At 35.3% G+C, this 19617-nt stretch overlaps 1 long non-coding RNA gene across 1 annotated transcript; it reads left to right on the top strand.

The window, feature by feature from the left end:
- The first annotated feature begins 348 nt into the window (after positions 1–348).
- LOC118765001 lies at positions 349–19248 on the top strand. Its single transcript, XR_005000846.1, has 3 exons — positions 349–359; positions 3777–3778; positions 19063–19248. It is a non-coding gene; the product is annotated as an uncharacterized LOC118765001 (long non-coding RNA).
- The last annotated feature ends 369 nt before the right edge of the window (positions 19249–19617 follow it).

Raw genomic sequence — 19617 nt, 5'->3', positions numbered from 1 at the left:
ACACAGAAACACACACACACACATATATATATATGATTACATAAATTTGGAGGAGAAGCACACTCTAAGATGTAGGACAGTTAATATTATATTGGGGTTGGCCAGTTTATGGCGTTACCCTGCGTTTTTCACTCATAAGGGGTTTAGTTTTTCAGTGGGTACTAAGTGGTACAGGCATTCATAGAAATAGGAGTCAAACTGACACACGAACACTATCATAATGACTGGCGAGGGAGATAGCTCCCTTACGGACATACCCATAATCATTAAGATAATGCTCTTGTGACGAGTGAGTCGGTTTGAATCTTATTTCTAGCAATGCCGATGCCACTTAGTCATGATCTGACTGTTCGTCTGATGTCACTTTGTTCAACGTCACTTCGTCCACGTGTTTTGGTCCGACGTCTTCTTGACCGACGAACTTTTTCGCCCAACGACTTTTGGTCGAATCTGAAATAAACTCTTTAGAAAACAAGATGAACATCAAAATCAAAGAATCATTGAGAATTTTATGGATTTGTCGTTGAATATGGCGTTGGACTAAAAGACGTCGGACGAAAACCTAGCATCGCACTTAGTACCTTCTGTCACTTTAGAGGCATATATATCACACTTCAGTAACACACATCTATATATAGTCAATATAAAAAAAACACAGGAAGAGAAGAAAAAAAAGTCAAACAAATGTGGCTTGGAGAAAGGTTGTTGTTTAAGTTTCGAGGTTATATATATATATATATATATATATATATATATATATATATATATATGTATGTATTAGAGGAGAGAGAGAGAGAGAGAGAGGAGAGAGAAGAAGAAGAAGAAGAAGAAGAAGAAGAAGAGAAGAAGAAGAAGAAGAAGAGAAAAGAAGAAGAAGAAAGAAGAAGAAGAAGAAGAAGAAGAAGAAAGAAGAGAAGACGAAGAAGAAGAGAAGAGAAGAAAGAGAAGAAGAAGAAGGAGAAGAAGAAGAAGAAGAAGAAGAATAGAGGTAATTAATAAATTATTTATTAATTGAAAAATTGACAAGTATCACTTGCAGCTGTTTCAATTCAGGCCCTCAGAAAATTAATTAAAAATAAAAAAATATTTGAATGTCGAATCTCTTCAGAAGCAGATAAAGATGTAAAAATTAGGTGTTCAGTTATATATATAATATATATATATATATATATGTAAATATATGTAAAGGCAGTGCTCCATCATGGCCTAAGTCAAATGACTAAAACAAATAAAAGAATATATATATATATATATATATATATATATATATATATATAACATATACATATATATACATATGTATATATAGGCGTTCGCTTCCCAATCTTATGGTTTCAGGTTCACTATAACTTCGGGCCGACCGAAGCCTTGTGAGTGAATTTGGTAGACGGAAACTGAAAGAAGCCTGTTATGTAAATATATATATATATATATATGTGTGTGTGTGTGTGTGTGTGTTTGTGTGTGCGTTTGTGTGTGCATATTGTTATTCACAGAATCTTAAATATGTATTTAATACATTGATATGCACATAAATAGAATAAAAATGATAGAGAACAGACTATTTAATGCCAAAGAAAATTGAAAGGTATTGACGTGAAAATTTAAGAAAATATTCACCCAGTTTCCTAGAGTTTCATGTCACCGGTCATTGAAGGACCGCAAAGCATATGAAAGACAGACAGATACTCAAACACTTCTAATTCATTCACAGACGATCAGACATATTTTTATTGGTTCAATGTTGGCAACAACTTGAAATCTGCAGAAAATGCTAAAAGTTAATTCACATGATCGTTGCCTAAATCATAGCAAATTAAACTCTAAAATTAATTAAAACATGTAAAGTATTTAGTAGTGTTGTGTATTATCAAATAATTAATTGCATTGCTAGTCTGGAACTGAAAGTTTAATGCCATTATCAAGTTTTGAAAGATAACTGATAATTGCCGTCGCTTACACTTTAATATAGGTGTATGTAGGTGTTGTTATTATTTTTGTTGTATGTTCTTTTACGATATATTTATCTTAAATGGTATCCAGCATACATTTCTTGTTTCTTTACTACCCACAAGGGGCTAAACATAGAGGGGACGAACAGGGACAGACAAACGGATTAAGTCGATTATATCGACCCCAGTGCGTAACTGGTACTTATTTAATCGATCCCGAAAGGATGAAAGGCAAAGTCGACTTCGGCGGAATTTGAACTCAGAACGCAGCGGCGGACGAAATACCTATTTCTTTACAACCCACAAGGGGCTAAACACATAGGGGACGAACAAGGACAGACAAACGGATTAAGTCGATTATATTGACTCCAGTGCGTATCTGGTACATATTTAAGCGACCCCAAAAGGATGAAAGGCAAAGTCGACCTCGGCGGAATTTGAACTCAGAACGTGACGGCAGACGCAATACCTATTTCTTTACTACCCACAAGGGGCTAAACACAGAGGGGACAAACAAGGACAGACAAACGGATTAAATCGACCCCAGTGCGTAACTGGTACTTATTTAATCGACCCCGAAAGAATGAAAGCAAAGTCGTCCTCGGCGGAATTTGAACTGAGAATGTAACGGCAGATGAAATACTGCTAAGCATTTCGCCCGGCGTGTTAACGTTTCTGCCAGCTCGCCGCCTTATCCAGCATACATTTCTTTGTCCTTCATACTCAAATTCGTGCTAGTGGCAATTCTGGCATATTTTGTCGTTTGATTTATTTTTTGTTTTAATTTTCTTTCTGTAATTGCATCAATCAATGTAAGCGATAAATGTCCGCAACTTAAATTACTTAAATTACTTCGTATACGGCTGTAGTACATGTCTGGCAGTAGCCAAATTTAAAAAAACAGCGGTGTGGTGATGACGCCCAACATTGTAGAAAGAACTGTTTTTTAACTGTCCCTGTTTCCAGAAAGAAACTAATTAAACATCCTTTTCCGTCTTTGTTGGAATTTTGATTCCAGAGAATTGTGTCTCGCATAAGGTTACCTCCTTTTAAATTGCAATTAGTCGAGAATCAAGCCAGTTTATTATTTACAGACATTCTCTCTCTCTCTCTCCCCTTCTCCACACACGCTCTCAGTATCTCTCTCTCTCTGTTTCTGTCTGTTTTTGGCTGTCTGTCTGTCTATCTGTCTCTCTCTTTCTCTGTCTCTCTGTCTCTCTCTGTCTCTCTCTCACTCACTCTCTCCTACTCCAGGAGCAACGCATTTCAGGAAATCAAGAAGGTATTTTTATATCGAGTAAACCGAAGAATTACAGTGACTTCGAAGTTTCAGTCTGGACTCTGTGTGTGTATACATACATACATACATACATACTACATACATACATACATACATACTAATACGTATATACATACATACATACATATATATATATATATATATATATATATATATATATATATATATATATATAATATAAATATATATATATATATTGAGAGAGAGAGAGAGAGTGAGAGATTTATATACACATATACATACGCACACACACATATATATATGTATATATATGTATATATATATATATATATTATATATATATATGTATATATATATATATATGTATATATATATATATATATATATGTATATATATATATGTATATATAGGTATATATATGTATATATATATATATATGTATATATATATATATATATATATATATATATATATGTATGTATATATACGTATATATAGGTATATATGTATATATAGGTATATATATAGGTATATAAGTACATTAAAAGGCTTCCAGAAGAAGAAGTGAGTACTAGATACACAAAAGTTGGATAAATTTAGTGAAATGAAAATTAAAAACCTTTACAAACTCGGTTCATCTTATACTGCAGTTTCGTCTTTTTCAGCATTAAATATAATTTATTGCTCAGGCAATTATATATAATGCTGAAAAAGACGAAACTGCAGTATAAGATGAACCGAGTTTGTAAAGGTTTCTAATTTTCATTTCACTAAATTTATCCAACTTTTGTGTAACTAGTACTCACTTCTTCTTCTGGAAGCCTTTTAATGTACTTATATATGAATAACATATGGCCTATGGCTAAAATGTCTTTTGTGCTAGATCACCGGCGATAATAATTTATTTTATCGCATTTTGACTATGTTTACGTATATAGGTATATAGATATATATATATACAGGATATTTCAAAAATAATGAACCGATTTCATTACGCGATATTTTAATATGGAAAAGCATTAGATAACTCCAGCTAAGTCACAACTATTTAGTCACAATAATCTTTTATTTCCTGTCTTACATGTGTTCAATGTTGTGTGATTTTTTTCTTGTGGGGATATGTAGAATATTGCCGTTACATTCCACCGTTACCCCCTAACGTCGATGACATTAAACATCGAATAACAACAGCGATCAACTCAGTGGCTTGTGATATGCTGATACCCGTCTGGGAGGAATTCTCCAACCGCACTGATGTTGCCTGTGCTGCATGTCATGGCTACATTGAACACTTGTAAGATAGGAAATAAAAGATGATTGGGAGTAAATACTTGGGACTCAGCAGGAGTTTTCTATTGCCTTTCCTTACAAAAGTATTGCGTAATGAAATCGGTTCGTTCTCTTTCAATAACCCTGTATATAAGAATAAAAACAAAAACAGGAAAAACAACATAATTCCATATGACGAACGCAATGAATATATTAGATTGATGTACAGAAAAAGTTTAAGGTGAGAAAAAGATGGCGATGTGAAAATTTCTCTTCGGCAGAAAGAATAAAATGTCCGGAGACAAGGAAAAGAATAGAACATTCCGGGAAAAGCAACTTTGTCGTCACATTGCAGTATATACATACATACATGTGCGCGCGTGTGTGTATGTGTGTGTGTGTGTGTGTATATGAGTGTGTGTCAACTTACTGATATATGTAATATATATGCACACAATACAATATTGAGTCAAAGAATAACAAAAGTTAAATCATATCTGAGTTCTACGTATTAATCACGTTTCTGTTCGTTAACCATGTAACAAAAATACAATGGAATTTGGTAACATATTTAGCTTAAGACATATCGCATATTATGCACACCTTCTATACACTAGCGTAGCTAGAGTATGTGCCAGCGCGGCGGCCTCATCGTTTGCAGCTCCTGGGACCCACAAAAAACACATGTTGCCTACAGCAGACCCAAAAATGGTGCATGTATGTACGTATATATATATATATATATACAGGGAGAGAGAGAGAGAGAGAGAGAGAGAGAGAAAGAGCAATAAGAAAATGGAGGGATCAATAGGTGGTTCATCAGCTTTTAGACATTATATTATGTCAATTTATTTATTTACTAATAGGACAATTATAACAATATACATACATGTATAAAATATTATGCTTTACATGTATAATATATGAAAATATAAAAAATATCAGTAATTATTAAGATATATAACATATAACAATAGAGATTGGGATAATATCTTACAGCTGTTTCAGCCAAGCGGCAAAACTACCTCATACTACTTTCATCCCTCTAGTGGACTGAAGTAATTAGTAGATGAAATTGAGGTACTTGGGTGTTTCTCTAGGCTTCCCAATATGCATGACGAGGGTGGGGAGAGGTGGTCATGTGCGCATGTCATAATAATTTGCAAGCTTGTTTTAGTTCGTACTCACACTTAGAAAAGGAGACTAAATCGATAAATGAAGAATGACTGATAGTGAGAAATCTGTAGTGTAAAGTGAATGAAACACACACACACACACACTCACGCACATACATACACACACACACACACACACACACACACACATATATATATATATATTTATACTAGGGGAATTATCCGGTAATACCCGGTAAAGCGGGGGTTATTTCCAGTTCCCGTTTCCCCTCCACTGTTTCATGTCCTATTCCGTTCCCGGATCAGTTCCCGTTTAAATTACAAATATATTTACAAATGCACAGTGACGTGGGATAGATTTACAAATGCTGGCAAGTAATACTGTAGAATCATAAAATTGATTGATCGCAATGGTAAGGTAATATCAAAGTTGAATCGGTGGATGGTTGGTAGCATAACATGATTGACCTTTTAAAGAAAACTTCTCGTAAGAAAATCCGCGTATTGTAGCTGGTGTTGTCGCGTGTAACTGCCTGTCTCTCTACTTTTGTAGAGTCTTCCCTGTTGCTGTCACATTGAAAATTATTTTAAATTTTGTCAAAATTTTCCAATTTGGTTTACTGAAATAATTTTCCACATTAAATCTGATTTTGTTGTATAATTGTTCCAGAAAATAGTAGAAACATATTACTGGGGTTTAAATTTTAATTATTGCAACCTAATCAGAAAACAGGATTTGGAAGCTGGAATTTTCTGCATGATAGCTGTCTATCACAAAATGAAAGCAAAATCATTAAGAGGAGGAATGTTTATTCAAGAAACGAGAGCAAAGCATTACGACTACCAAAGTTGTAATAACTCCTGAAGATTTAATAAGTTTTAATGAATAAAGTCATGTGAAACGGTCGAACATACATGTAAATAATTATAAAAGAATAAAGATCGTCAAGGAATTTTTAGCGAAACATTGCACAAATCTGTCCTTATGGAGAGGCCTGTCTGTCGGGGAAGGCATGGTAAAAATTGCCCGACAATGACGAGCTATTCATCTATGGAAGAAAATGAAAGACATTACTTGTAATGTTATTGTTGCAGTACGTTGGTAAATTTTTCATAAATCTTAATACGGTGATTTGAAAACAAATATATAAAAACACCTTACCTTTCACTTGTTAATTTAAAATCTGTTGTTGGAAATATTGTAAAAGTTTTGACTGAGCATACGATAGTTAATTCACAAAAGTGTATTCGTTAAGTGGTAGGTAACAATTTAAGAACAAACTACTCCCTTCAGTAAACACATTCTCTCTCTCTCCCGTTCTGTCCCTGTCTCTCTTTCTCCTCTCTCTCTCTCTCTCTCTATCCATCTATCTATCTATCTCTCATGTTCCCTGTCTTTCTGTCTCTTCGTGGCTCCTCCTCTTCTCTGATATCAGTCACCCTCATTATGCCACCACATTTCCCTTAACGTAGCACTTTATACACCCTTTTCGTTTGATCATATAATAGACCAAACCCCATAGGGGGATCATTATGAATTTTAGGACCCATTATCGATTTTTATCCAGTTAGCCTATAGTTGAACTGGATGTTAGTTTAACATGTAAACAAAGTTTCGTGAAGATTGGCTCGCTGGTTTAAACAGCAAGATGGTAACACACAGACGGAAATTTCCATTTTTATATAAGGTATATATATATATATATTTTATATTTTATGTGTTTCAGCCAAAGTCTGAGGCCATGCTGGTGCACCAACTTTACTACTGCGTCCGGGGATTGTTCCAGTATAGCGTCTGGTGAGGTAGCGAGTTGGACATTGCTGCTCTTCTTTCTGCCTTCTGCTGCGATGTGGGTTTATCCAAAATTGCAGATAAACTGCTATCTAGACGTTTTTTGAAGAATTCCATGTCTACACCTTGCAGATCCCTTATGTTCAGTGGTTGGGCATTGAAATGTTGTGCTCCCTTCAATCCAAAGCTATTACAATATTGGGTTCGTATCCTCGATGCACAAGATGCGAACTGTGGTACTGTGCACTGCCGCCCAGTTCGGGAATTGTTGTAGATTTCAATTCCGAAATTTGGAGCCAAACCTTACACTATTTTCCACATGTATAGCACTGCATACCTCTCACGTGTTCTCTGAAGGGAGTAGAGTCTCAGGTCCCTCAATCTCTCCCAGTAACCCATCTCTTTTGCTGAGTGTATCTTCTTTGTGAAGTGGCGTTGGATCGCTTCAAGTTTCGCAACTAGTTTCACACTCAGAGGGGACCACAGCTAGAAGCAGTAGTCCAGACGACTATATATATATATTTATATATATATATATATATATATATATATATATATATATATATAGAGAGAGAGAGAGAGAGAGAGAGAGAGAGAGAGATGGTGAATATGCTCCGGAATAATTAGCAACATCTCTTTCTTTCTCCTTCTCTCCCTCTGTCTGTATTTTCTCTCTCTCTCTCTCTCTCCCTCCCTGCATTTTCTGTCGATACTATATTAGTCCTCAGAAGGCAGCGAGCTGGCAGAAACGTTAGCACGCCGGGCGAAATGCTTTGCCGTTACGTTCTGAGTTCAAATTCCGCCGAGTTTGACTTTTCGTTTCATCCTTTCGAAGTCGATTAAATTAAGTACCAGTTACGTATTGGGGTCGATATAATCGACTTAATCCATTTGTCTGTCCTTGTTCGTCCTCTCTGTGTTTAGCCCCTTGTGGGTAGTAAAGAAATAGGTATTTCGTCTGCCGTTACGCTCTGAGTTCAAATTCCGCCGAGGTCGACTTTGCCTTTCATCTTTTCGGGTCGATTAAATAAGTACCAGTTACGCACTGGGGTCGATATAATCGACTTAATCCGTTTGTCTGTCCTTTTTTGTCCTCTCTGTTTTAGCCCCTTGTAGGTAGTAAAGAAATAGGTATTTCGTTTGTCTTTATGCTCTGAGTTCAAATTCCGTCGTGGTTGACTTAGTCTTTCATCCTTTCGGAGTCGATAAATTAAGTACAAGTTGCGTACTGGGGTCGATCTAATCGACTGGCCCCCCCTCCCCAAATATTTTGGGCCTTTTACCTAGAGTAGAAAATAATATAGTAATCCTCAGAGCAGATTATGTCCATTCCTTTCTCCATGAACCTCTACTTAAGACATCACTGGAAATGTTTCAAGGGACATTCATGGCATCAATGTCACGAGATTCAGAAGGTCTGCAAATTGATGAACACAGCCACTTCCTTTAGATTCCATAAAAAAAAGAGTGAAGGCATGGCTGCTACAGGACATTAAATGCTATTATCTTACCAACAATGCAATGTTACTTGTTTCTTTATTGCCCACAAGGGGCTAAACATAGAAGGGACAAACACGGACAGACAAAAGGATTAAGTCGATTAGATCGACCCCAGTGCGTAACTGGTACTTAATTTATCGACCCCGAAAGGATGAAAGGCAAAGTCGACCTCGGCGGAATTTGAACTCAGAACGTACCGGCAGACGAAATACTTATTTCTTTATTACCAACAAGGGGCTAAACATAGAGAGGTCAAACAAGGACAGACAAACGGATTAAGTCGATTACATGGACTCCAGTGCATAACTGGTACTTAATTTATCGACACCGAAAGGATGAAAAGTAAAGTCGACCTCGGCGGAATTTGAACTCAGAACGTAACGGCAGATGAAATACCTATTTCTTTACTACCTACAAGGGACTACTCACAGAGAGGACAAACAATGACAGACAAACGGATTAAGTCGATTATATCGACCCCAGTGCGTAACTGGTACTTATTTAATCGACCCCGAAATGATGAAAGTCAAAGTCGACCTGGGCGGAATTTGAACTCAGAATGTAACGGCAGACGAAATACCGCAAAGCATTTCGCCCGGCGTGCTAACGTTTCTGCCAGTTCGCTGTTTTCTTACCAACAATGCAATGTTACTGTTGCTGTTCTCGTAAAACTAACTGTAAAATGCAGTTGCAATTTCCACCTGGAAAATAAGTTATATTTCCTACCAGACAATACTTATTCATATTTGCTCCAATGTTATTTCCCTTTGTTTATTATGTCTGTCGTCCACTCGAGTTCTGTCATGATGTCCATTCTGTTGGCTGCTGCACTTGAACCGGGCAAGCAGAAATGCATACCTGATCAGTGCCTATTGCTGACAATATTGCGCTAGTATATTTACAATACTCTGCTCAATTCTCTCTGTGAATGTTGTATTTATGACTAGCAGCATAGCCCGGCGTTGCCCGGGTATGTAAGAGGCCCTAGTAGGCAACGACTAATCCCAATCTAGTCCTTTCCCTCTAGGGAACGAAGGCGCATGTGTAGGTTGCAATGTCTTCTCTTCACTCGAATACTTCTGTATATACGATGTTCCTAGCTGTCCCTAGCTGTCGAGTTGTGTCCTCTAGACAGAAAATGTGTTGCATATAAAAAGCTTAGATTCTCGACCCCATGTCGAATTTATCGATTATTTTCAGAACTGGGGGAACTTTTCATAATTTTCGCTGCGTTAGTTTTGAATTATGACATTGGGCTATGTGTGTGTCAAGTTTCATCAGAATCGGTTGAAAGCCGTGGTCAGGGTGAGGGTACAACCTGACAGACACACAGACACACAGACAGACAAACTGCCGTTTATATATAGAGAGAAGAGATTGTTTGAGTAATATGGGAAGCAGAGTATTTTGTTTTTAAGACACTATTTTATTATTCTGGTGTATAATTTTAGTGCAATTAGTCTTATTATTGCAATGTTCTAGTGTATTGCATTTAGAGTAGTATCTTAAGATATTGTAGCCGTTTTCTGAAGGGTTGTTACAGTTTATAGTAGTATCCATGGGTGTTGTGGGGGTGTTCTGGGAGCAGGGTTATCATTATCGTGTGTTATAGCAGTGTTATGGGAAGCTATGATATTCCTTTGTGGTATTAAAATAATTTTCTACGATATTTTAATTGTGTTATGACTGTATTCTCAGTTGTTATACTAGTGTTCTGTAACGTGATACTAGAGTTTTATGTGATAGAAGTGTCCTAATGTGCTTTAGCATTATTTTGGGTGGCTATTTTAGTAGTCTTCTCGTGGTATTATACAAGTGTTCTTGTGAGTTAGACTACAGTTCTAGTATATTGCAGCTTAATCTGATTTTTGTTCATTATTGTGATAGGGCTTATAGACAATCAGTATGACTGAATACAATGACAGTCACTGTGTGTCAGTTGGAATTTCTAGCAGTAGTTGACTGTCACATCTTCTATTAGACAATAGGTAATAGTTCTGGATCTTTAGCCCAGATCAGCTTAGGGCGATAAGATGTACACGTGATCATCCCACTCTTCTTTTTTTGTTTTGTAGTATTCTTTTTATTACACAGTATATCAAACCTAATCAGAGACTTCAGTAACTATTATTTCTAATGGTTCAAATGTCCAGGAACTAGTGGCTACTTCGTTGTATTGTTCGGGTAGTGCTTCTGTCCGGTACATTATCGATTCGGACATCCGCCAGTAACTCTCTTACTTCTGAAGACATTTACAACTTCATATATAAAAGAAATGACAGCACTATACATACATACATATATACATACATACATACATACATTTATACATACATACATACATACATACATGCATACATACATTCATACATACATACATACATACATGCATACATACGTATGAAACTTTAGGTAATTTACCAAAGTTGAACGTTTCGGTAGATTCAGAGAGAAAAACTTTTGAATTACGAAATTACGAAGATTGATTTAATAAAGAAATATCTACAGATACCACTCTTCTACAACAACTGATTGGTACAATTCTAGACTGATTCATGTCATTAAAATCTAGGATATAGATGGAATTGGTCAATCAGACACGGTACTATTTTAAAGGGCTTCATCACTTAGTCATTAAAATGATAATTTGTCTAGTGTTGGAGTGTTAATTTACTGTAAAATTAGCTGTCGACGTTAAATTGTTCTTCCAAGTGTCTCCTTCTCTCCCTTTTTTCTCTATCTTTCACTCTGTATCTTTCTCCTCTCTCTCTCTCTCTCACACGATCTATCTATCTATCTATCTATCTATCTATCTATCTATCTATCTATCTATCTATCTATCTATCTATCTATCTATCTATCTATCTATCTACCTACCTATTTCTATCTCTCTTACCACTGTATGTGAGTGTATCTCTTAATTTCTCTCTCCTCATCTCTCTCACCAGCTATCTTTTTACTGTTTCTCGCTTAGATTTACATACAGAAGCATATATATATATTCAACAGTATGTATGTATGATATATATATATATATATATATATATATATATATATATATATACATATATATGTGTGTGTGTGTGTGTGTTTGGGTACGTATATATGTAGGCATGTATGTATATGTGTTTATATATATATATGCGTGTGTATATATGTGTATTTATGTGGTTATGCATGTATGATTATTTGCATATGTGTCCGAGCGACCGCGCGTGTGTGTGTATCTGTACACTGAGGAGGGGAAAATAGAGAAAGGGATGGGGAGCGGGTGAAGTTGCTCGTTAATACAAAGTAATGACTGTCGAATGAACTGCCATCTTAATGAATTTTATGTTCAGTGGTCAGAAAATTTCAGGTCATCATAGCTGATTAGTTCAGCTTTATAATGTGACCATTAGCTGTATAAGAAACAGAGGCTGTGTTGGCCCCATGGCCTGATGCTGGGAGGTAGTTTAGTACGTAACTGGAAGGGATGAATTTTTAATTAACACCACCCACCCACCCACATACATGATGGCTGCCCCCTCGTTATCGAGTATGGCCATTGCACGAAGCTTAACTGTTATTGGTGCTGTGATCGAATGTGACTTTTTAGCCCAGCTAAAGATCTGCAATGTCTTGTACAGAATTGGCAACTAAAACCTTTACCGGTAATAGCCGGCTGTAGTTGTAACTGGGCTTCATGTACCTTTGCATGCCGTTTAAGTCCTCCTGCCGAATTACACTCTCTTCCACATGCCCGACAGATATGATTAGTATGGTGTGTTACACCACCACCAGTGGTCAGGTTGTCACTCATCTGTCTCGCTTTATGACTACAAAGATGACTCATGAGTCCAGCTTTACTGAGGCAGGGTCTTGCACAGACACTGCATACATACATACATACATACATACATACATGAATACATACATACATTCATATACATGCATACATACATAGACATACATAATAGGCACAGGAGTGGCTGTGTGGTAAGTAGCTTGCTTACCTTACTACAGGAGAATTCGTGCTACTTGGCAGTCACGTCTTTCGACGTGAAATATTGAACGTTTGAAGCACGACTACTGGTAGATGTTTGTTTAATTGGGGGGGGGGATTAGTGGAGTTTGTTGCTCTGTAATTAATAACATTTGTAGAGCAACAGTCTCCACTCTGTTCCAGACATTTGCCTGCCTGTGGTCTTGCGAAACGACTCACTTTGCAGTGAGAATTTTGTTTTTGAGGAGGCGTATTCCCTCCGCAAATTTTTTGTTTGGGAAAATTGTCTTTGTTTGACTGTGTTCGTGCCCTGGAAGTTCCATTCGATTTACCACAGGCAAGTGTACGAAGACAGCAAGAATTAATACCATTTGTGGATTACCAGTTTGGATTACCAGTAGCAGTTTTGTGTTGTGTTCGCCTTTTCTTCTCTTGTCTGTCTTTCTGATCTTTTTTGAGTTTTTTATAGACTTTCATTTGAACATTTTGTTTTGAAGATTTTTTCTTGTTTTGGCTATCAACATCGCAACAGTGAAATCCGCTTTGGAGTAGCAAATTCTGGCCCCCAAAGAATGGGTGAAAATTTATAGGGAGAGAACGGTGGTGTTAAGGACCTATTCCAGGGTCCTTGACACCATCAAAGTCTTCTCTGAGGAAGAAATTGAAAAGGAGTTGGTAGAATATTTGCCAACTGTAAATTTTATCCGCAGGGGTGCGAAGTATGTAACTGTGTGTGTACTTTTTAACACGCCTGCGGAAGCTCGTGATTTTGCGACCACGCCTTTGGAGGGGGAGAAAATTTTGTTTCTCCCTACTTATGGCGTTAGAGGGTTGACAAGAGCCTGGGTGTGTGGGCTGCCACTCGGTATAGAGATTATCCCTGGCAGGCTCGCATGTGGACTACAATGCATGTTCTTGATTAGTAGCAGGTGTAGTTTCTTGATGCAACGTAGAAGTGACACTTCCACGAGCTCTTTTGTATTCTATCTGTTCTTTCCCCTCAATGACTGGAATTATAAGCTTCAGCCGCCGGTGCCGCAGAGCCTACTCGTGCTAAGTGTCTAGGGAAATGTTCCTTCATATGTCAAGCTATAAAATATATATATACATATATATATATATATATATTATATATATATATATATATAAAAGGGAAGATTTACGAAAATAAACAAAAGACGAAGGCAGGTGGAGTACAAACAAACAATGTGTTAGTATGGCGCTCAGGAAAAGAAATAAAACAAGTCTTTTACGTTTCGAGCCTCCGCTCTTCGACAGAAAGATACACAGAAAAGAAACAAGGAGAGAAAAAAATTGCGTGTAGGGGCTAGCGATCCAACATGGCGTTATATATATATATATATATATATATATATATATATATATATATATATATATAAATATATATAAATATATATATACACACACACACACACACACATATATATATGTATAGAAAATAGTAAAAAGTGAAAAAACTACAGAACGCTTGTTTTAAAAGGTTAAAAATATATATATTTGAGTCATTATGTCTGAAGAATGATATAAATTTTTTTCATACAATGACATAGTTTTTGAAGAAATGGCCGGTTTCGCGTTCAGCTTTTCAAATTTCTTACATCGTTATGTTTACGCTGAGAAGTGTGAAGAAAGAGTTCCAGATAAGGGGAGGTAATAAGTGATTTCTTCCGGTGTAAATTGAAAAATACAAGCCCAAACTTAACCATTCCCACATTCTTATACAGAGAAACTCACTCCAAAAAAAGGCAAAAATATTAAGTGATTATCTCCCTTACACCGGAAGAAATCACTTATTACCTCCCCTCATCTGGAACTCTTTCTTCACACACCAACTTTCTCACCTATATATATATATACTTATATATATATATATAAGTATATATACATATAAATATATATATATATATATGTGTGTGTGTGTGTATGTATGCATACATCCACGTACATTTTTCTCTCTCTTTCACTCATATATATATATATATATATATATATATATATATACATACATACATACATACATACATACATACATACATGTTCATATAAGTTTTGTGTTTCCGTGCACGTGTGTGCATGTGTGTGGCTGCGTGTGTATGTGTGTGCTTGTTTTACCAGAGCTGTAGATGAAAATCTTGAATAATATATAAGAATCATATGAGGTCATTACCTACACAGGCGCGCGCACACATACACACACACATACATTTAAACGTATATACCTGTAATAATTCCTTTTTGTCATCGTCTAGTAAACCTCGAAGTTTATTGAAACTGCAGTCACCATTTATTGTACGTATATATATATATATATATATATATATATATATATATATATATATATATATATATATATATATATATATATATATATATATATATAAAATCGAAATAAGCAAAAAGGATATTCAGAGTTAATGCAGTACGATCGTTATAGCAACTCCATTTAATTGGACAATGCAATTATTACATTAATTTAAAATGCAGAGCAATCTTCAGCTGCACAAAGACATAGAATTTAGTTGAAGATTGCTCTTCATTTAAAATTGGTGTAATGATTGCATTGTTCAATTAAATGGAGTTGCATGAAACGATCGTACTGCATTACATCTGGATACCCTTGTTGCTTATCTTGATTTTAATCACCTTACTTTGAAATTGTATGGATAATACCGTACTAAATTCTGGTGCCTCAACTTAAGTACCATATTCATCTGAATCTAAATTTTTGATGAACTCATCTACCATACCCAAAGTTTATATATATATATTAAAGGAAAATGGACAACAAAACCAATATAGGGCTAGTATCTCAGGTCATTTAGAGTATTTAATTAGTACAATTTGAATAAGAAAAGAAGTAGAGGTAATTAATGTCCAACAGTAGTTTCTGGGATATGTGCGTATGTAGGAAAGTTCCAGACAGAAGATTCACAGTGCATAAAAGAAGAAAACGTTTGAGAGAAGGATAAAGGCAGGAGAATAAAGTTCACGGCTCATCTATTTTGATGTCTGTCTCTCACATTATACACCTACTTGGACCAGTTTTTAAAAAGCTATTCACTTAATCTATTCCTATCATATGAACGCAACACTCAAAATACTGTTTGGATTTACCTGAGATTCTACTTAAGGACCTACACCTTCACGGAAGTACAGGCTAACTTCCATACCCTCGAACAAGATGAGCCGTGAACTTTATTCTCTGGTCTTTATTCTTCTGTCTACTCTTTTATTCTTTTATGCACTGTTAATTCTCTATCTGGAACTTTGCTACATACACACCTTGTCTCTGATGACGGAATACCCAGTTTATGGAGATGTTGATCCATTACATGGGATATCTTAATTAATTAATTACTTCTAATTCAACTTTTTTGATTCATCTTACTCTAATTAGATACTCCAAATGACCTGAGATACTCGTCCTGCCTTGGTTATGTTATCCATTTTCCTTTAATATACACCTGTTAACTCGGAAGCCTACCATGGATCCTTAGCTCCAGCCTCAGCTGTAAACTTGGAACATAACGTGTAACCAATTATAGCACTTACGTAGCGTACGTATTTGTTTAGATCATCAGTGGACTAAATCCCTCATATTCTATCTATCTATCTATCTATCTATCTATCTATCTATCTATCTATCTATCCATCTATTTATATATCTATCTATCTATCTATCTATCTATTTATCTATCTATCTATCTATATATATATATAAATTTATATTGGAAAGTGTCCATCGTTGTTTCCCTTATCAGGTACACATATGTGCCACGCTGTCTAAGATCGGCAGTTGCCCATGCAAATGACTCACTTTGATACCTTATATCTGTGATAAAGCCAAGGTAAATTCACCGCCTTGACCTCTCCAATTTGGTAGGGGTATTATTGTATATGATGTAACAAAACTAAACAAACACTGAACGTTATTATGACGATCTGCCGATATTTCCGACTCTACACTCATCTGATTTCGTTCTTCTTGTTTCAGTCTCGATTTGATTTGAGCACTGAGAAATGAGTACGACTGAGTCATTCAATCCAGTATTATTCCAATAAGATATTTGGAGTAGTTTGTTTTTGGGTGCTGCACAATAATGCCTCAGTGGGCCCTTTTAAATCTCCTTTCTGCAGCCATTACCGGCTTCTATTCCAATGAATTTCGTTATTATTATTATTATATAATTTGCCTTGCTTGTATGTTGTTCCGTAGCGAACTACGGAACACACAACCATCCTCAAAACATCAGCTCTTTCCATTCCTCACAGAGCACAGTAATATGAGCTGCTGTCGTTGCCGAGGAAAACTATCAAAACATTTTTTGTTTTTTGTTTTTTTCCAAAATCCAAATCCCATTTTTTGTTATCCCCTTCACCTAAAAAATAGTTATACGAAATTGCAATATCGAATTCCTATCGTATCCGACTGTTTGGAGTTAATTAAAATCGACCAAAAAAATCCAACACAACAGCGAATCTTTGAGGTACAAGATTCACAGAAGAATCAATGTTACCTAATCCTGCAACACTGCTTGCACGTAATGCAATGGCGAGCTTTTCCATCTGAACATTTCTCACGATTGAGAAAATCCAAAGCCTGGTTACAACACGTTCTGGAATTGCCACTTAATCTGACGAATGCAGCAAAGTAAACAGTAGAATCAATATCATGATGTACAAGTTGGAAAGTGATAATTTTAAGTCATTTACTCACAATTAATTATAACTTTTCGCTATTGCTGTGGGAGATTTTTTTGTCCCACCTTTTGCAATTTATTAATTATATGTTCAATTAAGAAAAAGGATTCACCTCATTTATCAATTAGATTCGTTCACTGATTTTATCACTGATTTCAATTTTATTTCATTATCGAACATTTTATCAGCTCATTAAGAATGAAACGTCCGATTTTCTTCTGCACCAAGTTTGACAGTCGCTAACTCTAATGTTTTATCCTGACAATTCTTTGTTTTACAACATTGAAGCGTCACATCATCACTTTCCGAAATGCGATTCATGGTGCCTGATTATATTGTGAGATTTTTCTTATAAATCAATTTTTGCGTATCCATGGATAGATAAAAAAAAACGTGTTGTTTATGTATATAAATTCCGTCCAAGAACCAATGCATCCCAGACAGCTTGTAACATCAGTGAGATGCTTAATGAAGATGTGGCGAATGAGCGCACTGTACATCGATGGTTCCGGTCTGGTGACTTTTCTCTTGAAAATCAGCCCCATAGTAAACCCGAGACTAGGGTGGATAATGATGAGCTGGAAACTGTAATGGAAGCGGATACCTCACAAACTACGCGTGAATTAGCATATTCACCAGACCTTGCACCAACTATCATGTTGTTCCAGGCATTAGACAACTTTTTGCAAGTTCAAATCTGAAGAAGATGCAAAGTTCAAATCTGAAACAACTTCAAATCTGAAGAAGATGCAAAAACACCCTTTCGTGATTTCATCACCTCTTGCAGAGCAGAATTTTCCACTGCCAGCATAAATAAGCTACCGATAAAATAGTAAAATTGTGTTGATAATTTAGGTGCATACATTGATTAACTGCATTGCTTTTCGTTGAGATAAAGTTCATAATCGGACACTTCATTCTTAATGATCTTGGATGTACCTAGCTCCACACATCGGCATATATATATGTGGATATATGTCATACATGCATATATACAAATGTATATACATAAGTACATACATACATACATACATACATACATACATACATACATACATACATACATACATACATACATACATATATATATATATATAATATATATATATATATATATTAACCGGTGTTGTTCAAACGACGAATAGCCTTCGCGTAAACCGCTGGTTCATTTTGTTCTCTTACTTTATTATCATCTTATAATCATCTCATAATAATGACCTTAATGACTCGTATTACTACCTCAATCAATCTAAATGTATATATTTGTCACTACCTGTCATAAATAGCCTTTTTCTATTTGCAATATGCATTTTCGTTGATTTTTCATATTTTACCCCTATATATATATATATATATATATATATATATACATACTTTATTAAAAAGCAGCAAAAATATCACAAAAACTGTTACTCAGAGTTTCACGTTCACGCTTGACGGGCAGTTTTGTTTAGAATGGGAAAAAAATAAGGTTATAAGCAAACATATACAATTAGTTTAATGGATACACATTTGAAAATGGTTTTGTCTCATTGGTCCTTTCAAATAACGATCTTTACAATGACCGGTTGCATGTAATGAACAAATTTGGGTATAAAATCAACTTATGAAATCGAAGAAAATCTTAAATCAAAAATAACATATAAAGAAGGACAGAGTCTAAATACCCAGGGTAAATAATTATATGTAAACAGTTAATCAATTAATACATTCAAGTTATATACGTTTATAATTTTTTTCACGTTGGATTACATATACATTTAGCAGCATATGCACCTACCAAACCATCTACAATATACATATATACACTAGTACAGACGCATGAACATAACTACATACATATACAGACATATATAGGCGAGGCATAAATAAATAAATATATATATATATATATGTATATATATATATATATATCTATATATATATATATATATATATATATATATATATATTATATATATATATATATATATATATATATATATATATATATATATAT

Source organism: Octopus sinensis, linkage group LG10 (assembly GCF_006345805.1).
Source record: "Octopus sinensis linkage group LG10, ASM634580v1, whole genome shotgun sequence".
In the NCBI taxonomy this organism is placed as follows: Eukaryota; Metazoa; Mollusca; class Cephalopoda; order Octopoda; family Octopodidae; genus Octopus; species Octopus sinensis.
This window is presented reverse-complemented; position numbering and strand designations above follow the sequence as displayed.